Source organism: Panulirus ornatus, chromosome 6, assembly GCF_036320965.1.
Source record: "Panulirus ornatus isolate Po-2019 chromosome 6, ASM3632096v1, whole genome shotgun sequence".
Classification (NCBI taxonomy): domain Eukaryota; kingdom Metazoa; phylum Arthropoda; class Malacostraca; order Decapoda; family Palinuridae; genus Panulirus; species Panulirus ornatus.
The window spans coordinates 16,292,894-16,306,836 of record NC_092229.1 but is presented as its reverse complement, the minus strand read 5'-3'; the positions used below and the strand labels follow the sequence as shown (position 1 = coordinate 16,306,836).

The window sequence follows — 13,943 nt, the reverse complement described above, 5'->3', positions numbered from 1 at the left end:
ACACACGGGTACTGTGGGACCTGGGGACCTGGACAGCACACACGGAGACTGTGGGACCTGGGGACCTGGACAGTACACACGGATACTGTGGGACCTGGGGACCTGGACTGCACACACGGAGACTATAGGACCTGAGGACCTGGAATGGGGACCTGGCCAACACTCAGCTCATCAACATGAGGGGACAAATGACTGGTAAGCGTCATATGGCCATCTCTGGCCACAAGGTGTGTGTGTGTGTGTGTGTGTGTGTGTGTGTGTGTGTGTGTGTGTGTGTGTGGTATTTACACACAATAAACATTGTGACAAGTGTCATGTGGGTGTGGTGACGGCAGGCCTTCACCAGCAACACTTGTCTCACACACACACACACACACACACACACACACACACACACACACACACACACAGCAGGAGCAGCAGCAGGAGCAGCAACACTGTGTGAGTCAGGCGGGCGGTCGTGTGTTGCTGGGTGCTCGCTGGCGACCGGCCGTGTGGGGTGTGCCAGACAGGAGGAGTGTTGCAACCTGACGACCACAATTCCCTTGCTTCATGTGTCACCACAGACATTACATACAGAGCCAGCCATCCACAAGATGCATTATCTGATGCCTCGTTTACTTTGCCTCAATGTTGGAGGGGGTTGTAACACAGGAGGGGTTGTAATACAGGAGGGATAGTGAAGTGCAGTAGAGGCCTCTGGTGTTGCCAGAGAAGGTGTTGCTCTGTCACTGATCACTGTTTATCACTGTCTCGGGCATGGTCAGTGACCAGTGTGTCTTCACCAGTCATCACTCACTTCGAACAAGAAAGATTCTGTTATTCTGTCTTCACATGAAACAATATCTGAACATCTGAACCTACAGTGTTCTACACTAGAGTGTTCCTTGCCCACCTGGATGGTCCTCAGTACGTCATTGGTTCAATAGGTAATGGAACTGTTTTTCTGGAGAGCAACTGTTCCATATTTCTGTTACAGTATGAAGTTCTACTGGCATATCTAAAGTGGCAGTGCCTCCACCTCTCTCTGAGCCAGAGTGGTACCAAATGTCCTCCACCATATTAACTATATTCAAACATCCCTCGCTCTCTGCCATGATGTTCCTGCCCACTCTGTCATACACGTAGTATTTACCCCACTGTTCTGGTGAGGTGTGTGTGTGTGTGTGTGTGTGTGTGTGTGTGTGTGTGTGTGTGTGTGTGTGTGTGTGTAATTACCTATTTGTATTGTACGGCGGAGTTTTACTCTCATGATGTCCAATCATTTCAATATTCTCTTCTATCATACACCATAAGTATATGTATGTTGTCTGTATTAACCAGGTCCCTTGTCATTCTAAGCCATACATCCACCACTCTGCTACCATCCAAATACTTCTACACATCTTTTCTTAAAGTTTCTTCCTCAATTTCATGTTCTGTTCTCTGGAGGCTCTCTACTTTCATCTTTCGAAGAACTGTTTACTGTCTACATCATCAATCTGTTTTAAACATTTATAGGTTTTGATCAAGTCACCCCTCACTCTTCTCTCTTCCAAGGTAGACAAATTCAAGGCTTCTAGCCTTTCCCTGTAACCCACCTCACTTAACCTGGGTACAATCTTTGTCGCCCTCCTCTGGACCTTCTCAATCAAGTGTTTGTGGATGTACAGATGCGATGACCCAACTTACTAAACATTATCTAGTCTTGTTATTATGTACGAGATGATCAGTTTGCTCAATATTTCCTCATGATCAACACACATGAGAGCTGTTCTGATATCTGCCACCACCACCACCACCAGCAGACAATCTGCCTCAACTATTCGAATTCAGGACAGGTAAGCAACGCTGTCGACTCCCAAGTCCCTCACACACACACACGGGATCCCGAGGTTTAGTTCCTGCTGGATGATAACACTTGTATTGCGTCCTTCCTCTACTCCGTCCTAACCCCGTTACTTTACGTTTATTTGGAATCTGTTGAAGTCCCCTTGTAAGTTACTGCAATCATCCTCACTGTTCACTTCCCTCTCATGACCTCAGCATGAAAAGTGAGGCAAGAGTGAGTCAGACGAAAGATAACAATATATGAGTTCTGTTCTTCCTCCTTCCCCCAACCCTCCCCCCCCCTGTCCTATATATCCAGACAACCCGTCTTCCCCCACCATCATGCACCCGGAAGCGTGGGGTTGGGAGGGGGTTCTGAGGTGGAGGGGGAGGTTAATACAGGAGGGTGGGGCCCAGTGCCACGCCCCTGCTCCTGGTGATGATGTGGCATGGCCACCATGAAGTGTCGCACCGCTGGGCAGCAGCAGGTCAGGGCGTAAGACAGTTTAGCGGGTCTCTGGTGAGTGACAGGTAGGCGGGGAGGTGGTCTGACCCTCTGCTGTAACACGGCGTCATGTGTAGTAACGTTACCACCCAGTACACAACCCTGCTCGCCACCAGTCGTCATGACACGCGCGCGCGCACCCAACTCAAACCTAATTACTGCTGGTGGCCAGTCTGGCTGCTGCTGGCCACGGGACGTCCCCACCATCAACGGACGACGTACCTCACGTAGTCAGAGATACCACCCACTACACTACACCGCTACACCACCCACTACTGCTACACCACCCACTACACTACACTACTACACCACCCACTACTGCTACACCACCCACTACACTACACTACTACACCACCCACTACTGCTACACCACCCACTACTGCTACACCACCCACTACACTACACTGCTACACCACCCGCTACACTATACTGCTACACCATCCACTACACTATACTGCTACACCAACCACTACATTATACTACTACATCATCCACAACACTATACTGCTGCATCACCCACTACACTGTACTACTATAACACCCATTACACTATACCTACAACACTTCACCGCCAGCTGCACTACACCATCCACTACGCTATACCACCCAATACACAATACTGCTGTACCACACACTGTGCTAAACTACATATTAAACTATACTGTTACACTGTTCACTACACTCTACCGCTACACAGCACATACTACACCATACTGCTTCACCTACTACACTACTAATACACATTGTCCACTACAATATACAGATACACCCACTAAATCATACAACACAACCCATTACATTATGATGCTAAACTAAACCTACTACACTGTAACTTACCACTCACACACCATACTATACTTCTACTACACCACCCACTACACTATACTATTACACTACATCCATTACACTATACTGCTGAAATACACCCTCGACACAATAGTGTGGATGGGATCCCTTAATAATACATTAGTAAAAAAAAATAACACTAACTTGCTACACTACCCCTATCTTACCATCCTGCTAAATCCAATACACTCTACTGCTACACCCACTACAATATACTACTGCACCCATTACAATATGCTACTGCACACACTACAGCGCACTACACCACCCATTACATTACCATGTACAGCAATACCCATTACGTCACTGCACCCACAATGCCATACAACTGCACTGTATTGCTACAGCCACCCACTACAACCTACAAATGATTGTGGTGCAGTAGTTAGCCATGTTGACCATGAGTCACGCACCAGCCTGCTCCTCCCGGGCCTGGCAGTCAGTTCGGCGGGCCGCGCACCCCAGCAACATCTTCATCACCTGACCTCAACTGTGGTCGATAAACGGGTACCTGACGTAGGATCCGGGGGATATATATATATATATATATATATATATATATATATATATATATATATATATATATATATATATATATATATATTATCCCTGGGGATAGGGGAGAAAGAATACTTCCCACGTATTCCCTGCGTGTCGTAGAAGGCGACTAAAAGGGGGAGGGAGCGGGTGGCTGGAAATCCTCCCCTCTCGTTTTTTTTTTTTCAATTTTCCAAAAGAAGGAACAGAGAAGGGAGCCAGGTGAGGATATTCCCTCAAAGGCCCAGTCCTCTGTTCCTAACGCTACCTTACTAATGCGGGAAATGGCGAATAGTATGAAAAAATATATATATGGAATAATCACCACTGGAGAGGGAAAATAACACCCCTGCACTATACGGAGGGAACATGGAGAAGTGGGTGACCAAATTGGCGATGGAAGGATGGCGTGAAAAAGATTTTGAGCAACTGGGGCATGAACATACAGGAGGGAGGGAAGTGTACACGGTACGGAATGAAATGGAATGATGAGGTATACGGGGGTTAACGTGCTGTTACTGGACTGAACCTGGCTATGTGAAGCGTCTGGGGTAAACCATGGAAAGGTCAGTAGGGCCTGGATTGTGATAGGGAGCTGTGGTTTCGGTGCATTACACATGACAGCTTGAGACTGAGTGTAAACAATGAGGCCTTTCTTCCTCTGTTCCTGGCGCTAAGTCGCTAACGCGGGAAACGGCGAACGAAGTATGAAGAGAGAATATATATATATATATATATATATATATATATATATATATATATATATATATATATATATATATATATATATATACAGTGGATAAACGTGTTTAGTATCATACAACATTTTATTACTACCGTTATTTAGTGTTGCTTTAGTTAACTCGTTCCCAGTTGTGCACTCGTCCTTCATCACAGAAGTATGTCTTCATATATTTTCCTTCTCTACTTGAACACTTCCTGCCCATCTCACACACCAAGTTATCATCACCACTGTCAAGTTGATTCATGACTTGTAAGATGTCATAATGTATCCGCTCTGGTCCTTCCCTCCTCTAGCGTAGCTTCAATCTTTCTCTTAACTGATCTCTCGTACTTCAGTTGGTCATGTGTGTTAGGAAGCCCTGTCTATCACATATACTCCTTCCCAAGCAAGGTCACCAAGGTGGCGATCCACAACCTAATATGGTTCTAAGTTATAAATCCTTTTCTCCACATCCCTTTATACGGGATGAGTATAAGTTGGTAATCTGATGGTAGACTCGTTACAGTCTACACCACCATAGTCTCTGTCGAACGTAGACTCTGGCAGTTTGTCTTGTGGCAGATGACAGTCAAGACCTGGCTTCATTTTCACCGTGTACCATCTTAAGACTTCGTAAACGACTGTGTTGTGAACTTCGTGAACCAAGTACATGACCATAGTTGAAGCCTCTCTAGATCTCTGCCCGTCTTTCGGAAGCCGCCAACCTAAACACTTCTCCGCGTCCCTTCCTCAAGGAGCCAGTGAAGACGTCACTAGTTATAATGCAGGTCGAAAGACACCGCTCCCTTCCTCTCCTGGTTAGGACCTGTCCTCTTATTCCGTTATTGATTCACCGCAGCAGTTCCTCCCCCCCCCCCCCCCTCTCTCTCTCTCATGTCTGTTGGATCTTTAGTGTTTCTCTTGTGGCCAACTTGTGACGGAACCATAAACCTCTCCCTGCTGACCCAGCCACACACACACACACACACACACACACACACACACACACACACACACACACACACACACACACACACACACCAGCCAGCCATGGGTGTTCAGGTGGTTGGTCATGCCAGACCTCCCTCCCCTAACTCCTCTCTCTCTCTCTCTCTCTCTCTCTCAAGAATATCCATCCATTTCTTGTCTAATTATCTTATTCCATTATCTTATACATGACCCCGTGTTTCCATGTGCTTTCCCTGTCACCTTTCCTGAATATAGAAAACGCGCGACCCTCCACTGTGGAGGATCTCTTTTCATGCGTTCCAAATCCACATCTCAATTGTGTTGTCGAGTGTGTGTGTGTGTGTGTTTGTATGCACTGCTGGTATACATAATGCACGGTGTCATCACCTCCAGCTGCCTCACACACACACACACACACACACACACACACACACATCCCTCACCAGCTTCCTTATATCGTGTGTTAACAACCACAATGTTTGCCCCACCTGAGCATGTGGTTGGTGTTGACGGCCGGGTATGACTGAGGGTAAAGATCACACTTTATAACTTGGTATTTACTTCCTGACACACTTCTCCTGCTTCATCTTCCCCCTCCCCAGTGAGTCACTCAGTATCATCATTACCCATCCTTTACCTAACGCTTATGTTTTGCTGGAAGTTAAAGAACAGTTTCTAAACGTCAATTTGAATTTGTATCAAGGTTGTTATGTCTTAGTTCCTTCCCTAACTGTACTGCACTAGTGTCTTGCTGTCTAACACCGTCTGTCTGCCTGTTGTACCGTCAACATCACCACCGTAAGTCTGTGTGGCTGTCTCCCTCGTGTACATGGCATCACCTGCCACCAAAACACCGACTCCTTCTGTCTTCCTCCCTGTCACTGCTACTGGCCTCCACTCACTGACTCCCTCATCATAGCCCTCACGGAAACTCCGGTAGCACGGCACACAACCAGCCAGGAACGTGGCATTCCAGTTTGTATATAAAGAAAATACGACTAACAATAGTGTACAGTCAAGTTTGGTGCCTTGTGTGTGTGTGTGTGGTGGCGGGGTTGCCTTACCTCTCCGGTTTCAACGTGATCTCTCGCGCTAACCACACGCTCACACACGACCATTCACTGACCACTTTCCCCAAATGGGTCATCATATCTGATTTGTGTGTGTGTGTGTGTGTGTGTGTGTGTGTGTGTGTGAGGGGTGGACCCCAGGTACTGCTTGTGTGTAACGTTCGGTGGACGTACGTGGTGTAAACATGTGTCTGTCTGTCTGCCTGTCCGTCTCCTGTCATGGAAATCAAAAGTGTTGCCAGCCTAGCTAGTGTCCTCATGTTATAATCCCCCATCATTAGCCCGCCCTGCACAGCTGGTCTGGCTGCCTATGTGTGTATTTACCTATTCGTAATGACCAATTTGTATTGTATTGGGGGGGGGGGGTGTAGTTTTACACTCGTGTGGCCTCAGTTGTATAACATTCTCCACCATCGTATGATACAACTTCTTCAAAATACGTATGTCCTCATTCTTATCATTCCATCAATCCTATTTTTTTTTCTTTTTTTTTTTAACAAGTTTCATGTTATGTAGACTGGTTGTTCTATCCTTACATCTACTGAAGAGTTGTTTACTGTCTACGTCATCAATGGGTTATAAACTTCCAAGGTTGTGATCAAGTCACCCCTCACTCTTCTGCTCTGGGGTGAACACGTACGTGTACAGCCTCCAGCCTTCCTCTGTAACTCTCAGTTCTCTCCACTCTGGTACCAGCTTTGTTGCCTTCCTGAAGTTCTCTCCCAGCCCCTCTGTGCCTCTGTGAACATGCGGTGACCAAGCTTGAGAGGCGTATTTCACTTTCGTCTTTATGTAGTATATGATCAGTTGGCTGTACATTTCCTCACCCATGTACGTGAAAGCAATTCTGACATTTGTTCGCAGAGTATGTGGGACTCTGGCAGCAGTTTAGGGATGATGTCAACACACAAGTCTTTCTCACATACACCATCCTGAAGCTATTAACTGCTAGATAACAATAACATTGGAGTCTTCCTTCGCTGTGTCCTACTCTATTACCTTTCATTGGCTCAGGTTAAGTATCATCTTCCACGTACCAGAGACCAACTTTGGAATGTGTCTTGGTCCCCCCTTGTACGTAGGTGCGATTCTGTTCGCTTGTTACTCCCATCATGACCTTGGCATCATCTGCAAACATATTCAGGTACGAGTCCACCCACCCCGTGGCCAGTCATTCACACAGACCAAGAAGAGTAACGGTGCCACATGAGAACCCTGGAGAACTCCACTGGTGACTTCCCTTTCCTCTGTACGACCTTCTCTCACTTAGATCATTTCTCCTCGGTAGGAAGTCATGCTCTCTGATGACCTTACCGGCCACACCTCGTGGGGAGAGTGTGGTCTACAGTGGTGTAATACAGCGCCTCTTCCTTATATCCTTTTCTCTTTCCCACTTTCTCAGTGCTTTCTGCCTCGCTCCAGCAGCGACAACTTGAACCACACTTCATGTGCTTTGCCAGACGTATCTGCCCTCATCTTCAGCACGCATGACGAACTCTTCGTCAGAACCATGAGCCTGTATAAGGTCAAGGCCTTTTACCACTCTGTTAATGTCGTTGCTAGACATCTTCGGTGTTTGGTAAGTCCTCCTCCCTCGCCCATCGCCGGAGCCGTGCGAAACACACCTTTTTACAGCTGTTACGAAGGTCCTCACATCCCCTTGAACACCCTCCTCAACTGTTCTTTCATCTGGATCCCCCACCCCCCTGTGCTCAGCTCCTCCAGAGGGAAAAGCTGTGAATTCTTGTCTTCCTCCTGCTGTCCACAACCACGTCAGGGTCGGTGGTCAACCATCCACGTCACGCTCCGGCCCACAACGGTGTCCAACAGTCACAACAGTAGGAACTACGAAAGCTGTAGCCATGTAGGAACACCAGCAACAGTGATAACAGTAGTAACAACAGTAACAGTGGCACTAATAACAGTAACAACAGTAACAGTGGTACTAATTACAGTAACAACAGACACAGCAATAACAACAGTAACAGCATCAGTAACAACAGAGATGGCAATAAAGGCATCAGTTACAACAGTATGGTTAGAAGTAACACCAACAGAAGCAGTAACAACTACAAAATAAAAGCAATAATAACTGTAACAACAGCAATAACAACAGCAATAACAACAGTTGGATCAGCAATAACAACAGTAAGAACAACAGAAACAACAGTAAAACCAACAGTAACAGGAGTAAGAACAGTAACAGTAAGAGCAGCAGTAATACAGGACAAGGGGAGGTGCAGCCATGTGGGGCAACACCATGCTATACCAGCAGCACCACCCGGTGTGTTAGTGAGGGAGGGAGGGACGGAGGGAGGAGGAGGAGGAGGAGGAGGAGGAGGTGGAGGAGGAGGAGGAGGAGGAGGAGTAGGGAGGAGGAGGAGTAGGGAGGAGGAGGAGGAGGAGGGAGGAGGAGGAGGAGGGGTGGATTATGGAGTCGACACCTGCTGAATATTAATACTTGTCGATCTATAGAGTGCCTACCCCCTACCCCCCCACCCCCCTACTTGAGGTGGCAGTCTTCCCCCCCCCCCCTCGGGGGCAGCGGGTGCCAACTGGCCCGTCACCACGTCCCGGCACCGTCACAGTGACTCACACAGGCCCGTCACCACGTCCCGACACCGTCAAAGTGACTCACACAGGCACGTCACCACGTCCCGACACCGTCACAGTGACTCACACAGGCACGTACCCGTCCCGACACCGTTACAATGACTCACAGAGGCCCGTCACCACGTCCCGGCACCGTCACAGTGATTCACACAGGCACGTCACCACGTCCCGACACCGTCACAGTGACTCACACAGGCCCGTCACCACGTCCCGGCACCGTCACAGTGACTCACACAGGCACGTCACCCGTCCCGACACCGTCACAGTGGCTCACACAGGCACGTCACCCGTCCCGGCACCGTCACAGTGACTCACACAGGCACGTCACCCGTCCCGACACCGTCACAGTGACTCACACAGGCCCGTCACCCGTCCCGACACCGTTACAGTGACTCACACAGGCACGTCACCCGTCCCGACACCGTCACAGTGACTCACACAGGCACGTCACCCGTCACCTGAGTTGTCGGCTGCTACTGACAGGCACTCACCTCACTCCTCTACATCATCATCATCATCTTTATCATCATCATCATCATTATCATCATCTTTATCACTATTATCATCATTAATATCATCGTCATTAATATCAGTATTATTATTATAATTACCATTAATATTATTATAATTATCATTATCATAATTATCATTATCATCATAATTATCATTATTTTCATTATTATTATTACTATTATCATTATTATCATTATTATTATTATTATTATTATTATCATTATTATTATTATTATTATTGTTGTTGTTGTTGTTGTTGTTATCATTATTATTATTATTATTATTATAATAATTAATATTATAATTATCATCATTATTATCATTATCATCATTAATATTATCATAATAATTATTATTATTATTATTATCATTATCAAGATCATCATTATCATTCCTACCATAATGATCATTATCAGGTAGTAGTTGTAGTTATATAAGTATTACTTTCATAACTGTTCATCCCATGGATATTATTATTATAATTATAATGTCATCTACCACCACCACCATACCAATCTACGTCTCATTAATGATCGGTAATAAGATATTAACTGGTCAAGACGGGGAAAGGGATAAGTGAGTGAAAATGATGACTACTGGCTTGTTATATGACACAAGACACCATGATCACCATGACTTGGTCAGGTTCTGACCCACCATACATTACTGTGATGTATCTATGTTATGTTTTGATCCACCATACATTACTGTGATGTATCTATGTTTTGACCCACCATACATTACTGTGATGTATCTATGTTTTGACCCACCATACATTACTGTGATGTATCTATATTATGTTTTGATCCACCATACATTACTGTGATGTATCTATGTTTTGACCCACCATACATTACTGTGATGTATCTATGTTTTGACCCACCATACATTACTGTGATGTATCTATGTTATGTTTTGATCCACCATACATTACTGTGATGTATCTATGTTTTGACCCACCATACATTACTGTGATGTATCTATGTTTTGACCCACCATACATTACTGTGATGTATCTATGTTTTGATCCACCATACATTACTGTGATGTATCTATGTTTTGATCCACCATACATTACTGTGATGTATCTATGTTTTGATCCACCATACATTACTGTGATGTATCTATGTTTTGATCCACCATACATTACTGTGATGTATCTATGTTTTGATCCACCATACATTACTGTGATGTATCTATGTTTTGATCCACCATACATTACTGTGATGTATCTATGTTTTGACCCACCATACATTACTGTGATGTATCTATGTTTTGATCCACCATACATTACTGTGATGTATCTATATTATGTTTTGATCCACCATACATTACTGTGATGTATCTATGTTTTGACCCACCATACATTACTGTGATGTATCTATGTTTTGACCCACCATACATTACTGTGATGTATCTATATTATGTTTTGATCCACCATACATTACTGTGATGTATCTATGTTATGTTTTGATCCACCATACATTACTGTGATGTATCTATATTATGTTTTGACCCACCATACATTACTGTGATGTATCTATGTTTTGACCCACCATACATTACTGTGATGTATCTATATTATGTTTTGATCCACCATACATTACTGTGATGTATCTATATTATGTTTTGATCCACCATACATTACTGTGATGTATCTATATTATGTTTTGATCCACCATACATTACTGTGATGTATCTATGTTATGTTTTGATCCACCATACATTACTGTGATGTATCTATGATATAATGTTTTTGATCCACCATACATTACTGTGATGTATCTTATTATGTTTGATCCACCATACATTACGTGATGTATCGTATGTTTTGACCACCATCATCTGTGATGTATCTGTATATGTTTGATCAATACTTCGTGTGTTTATTTGTTTTATCACATACATTACTGTGATGTATCTATATTATGTTTTGATCCACCATACATTACTGTGATGTATCTATGTTATGTTTTGATCCACCTGACGAAGCTCAACTGAAAACGGAGGATACCAGGGTGCTGAGTAGAGTTCTGTTTTCCGTTGTGAACATAAATTTTGGAGCCGGCCTGGCGGAATGTTAACCCTCCCTCACCCTGGGGTTAACGACGGACGGAATGTTAACCCTCCATCACCCTGGGGTTAACGACGGGACGGAATGTTAACCCTCCCTCACCCTGGGGTTAACGACGGCCGGAATGTTAACCCTCCCTCACCCTGGGGTTAACGACGGACGGAATGTTAACCCTCCCTCACCCTGGGGTTAACGACGGCCGGAATGTTAACCCTCCATCACCCTGGGGTTAACGACGGGCGGAATGTTAACCCTCCCTCACCCTGGGGTTAACGACGGCCGGAATGTTAACCCTCCCTCACCCTGGGGTTAACGACGGACGGAATGTTAACCCTCCCTCACCCTGGGGTTAACGATCATATTTCATGTATGCAGAGGTTAAAAATAAGCACACAACGCGTCATCGTTACTGAAGTATGTAAGCGTTGCCAGTACGATACGAGATGTGCAGGTCACAGAGCCAGCAGGTTGAGGTCACAGAGCCAGCAGGTCAAGGTCACAGCCCCTGAGGGTTGAGGTCATAGAGCTAGCAGGTTGAGGGCATAGAGCCAGCAGGTTGAGGTCATAGAGCCAGTAGTTTGAAGTCATAGAGCCAGCATGTTGAGGTCATAGAGCCAGTAGTTTGAGGTCATAGAGCCAGCAGGTTGAGGTCATAGAGCCAGTAGTTTGAAGTCATAGAGCCAGCATGTTGAGGTCATAGAGCCAGTAGTTTGAGGTCATAGAGCCAGCAGGTTGAGGTCATAGAGGCAGCAGGTTGAGGTCATAGAGCCAGCAGGTTGTAGCAGTAATGGAGGGACGAGCCCCAGTGGGTAGTTCGTGCACCTGAGTGAACCATCATCACAACATGATCATTATTATTGTCTTGGTTTACAACACATGACCGTACTGCGCTAATGTCCTCCTCTCTTCTTGTTGCAGGTCCGGCAGAGACACAGTGGCACCCACATCAAGACTGGACCGGTCCATGTTAGGCTGGCAGCGACATCACTACTGGACCGGTCCATATTCGTGGCAGGTTATCAATACTGGACCGTCCCATGTTAGACAGTGGTAGCAATATACAGGGTGGACCGGTTCATGGTAGTGGCATTAATATCAAGAGTGGACCGGTCCAAAGACTGTGCGTGTTACTGGTGTCAACGGGAATGGACCGGTACGTACGATGACGTCACAGAGAAGTTATGACGTAGGTACAGACGTCACAGCCTCGTCATCTTGCCCGAGGAGAGAGACCTGGCCAGCAAAGAGCATCAGTCAGTCAATAGAGGCGATCACAGCACGTGTCACTATAGGAACGAACGCACCTAGTGACGGTCCTCCTGTCCCACGGTAGGCTTTACTGTGTGGATGATGCATGAAGCTCAACATGTGATGGAAAAGGGAACATATGATTTCTCTTCTGTCCCACATTTCCTCACCCGAACGCCCCCCCCCCCCCCCCCACGGTAGCTGCTGGCATTCTTGCGTGTGTGTGTGTGTGTGTGTGTGTGTGTGTGTGTGTGATGGGATGGTTCTGGCAACCTCAGTGAACCCCTCGTGTCACACAGCCACCGTCACGTTCCCCACCCCAGCCAGGGTGGGTGTGGGTGGGTACACGTCACCCGCAACCCCTTGCCTCACTCCTCTCCACACTGAGGGGCTGGGCTGGGCTGGGCTGGGGTAAGGACGGGTGCACTCAGACAGTGGTAGTGCAGACCTGAGCTTCACTATGTACTGGATTACCCCAACTTAGGAAGACACATATATACAAACAGGCACTTATTATTATTATAATCATCATTATCATTATTATCATTATTAACATTATTACTATTATTATTATTATTATTATTATTATTATTATTATTATTATTATTATTAATAATAATGATAATTATATTATCATTATTATTATCATACTTACCATTATCATTATTATTATTATTATTATTATTATTATTATTATTATCATTATTATCATTATTATTATTATTATTATTATTAATGATAATTATAATATTCTTTTCTTTTAAACTATCCGCCATTTCCCGCGTTAGCGAGGTAGCATTAAGAACAGAGGACTGGGCCTTTTCTGGAATATCCTCACCTGGCCCCCTCTGTTCCTTCTTTTGGAAAATTAAAAAAAAAAAAAAAAAAAAATATTATCATTATTATTATTATACTTACCATTATCATTATTATTATTATTATTATTATTATTATTATTATCATTAATAATAATAATAATAATAATAATAATAATAATATTATTATTATTATTATTATTATTATCATAATTATTAT

At 44.9% G+C, this 13,943-nt stretch overlaps 2 long non-coding RNA genes across 2 annotated transcripts in view; one reads left to right on the top strand and one right to left on the bottom strand.

Annotated features, from left to right (window-relative positions):
- Positions 1-13,096, top strand: part of LOC139749094 (uncharacterized) — a 123,068-nt gene extending 109,972 nt beyond the window's left edge. Inside the window, exon 4 of the long non-coding RNA XR_011712886.1 lies at positions 12,579-13,096. This is a non-coding gene — a long non-coding RNA (uncharacterized lncRNA). The remainder of the gene's footprint in view (positions 1-12,578) is intronic.
- The window catches only part of LOC139749095 (uncharacterized), a 284,265-nt gene that overhangs the window by 231,728 nt on the left and 38,594 nt on the right, over positions 1-13,943 (bottom strand). The gene's annotated exons all lie outside the window — the stretch shown is intronic.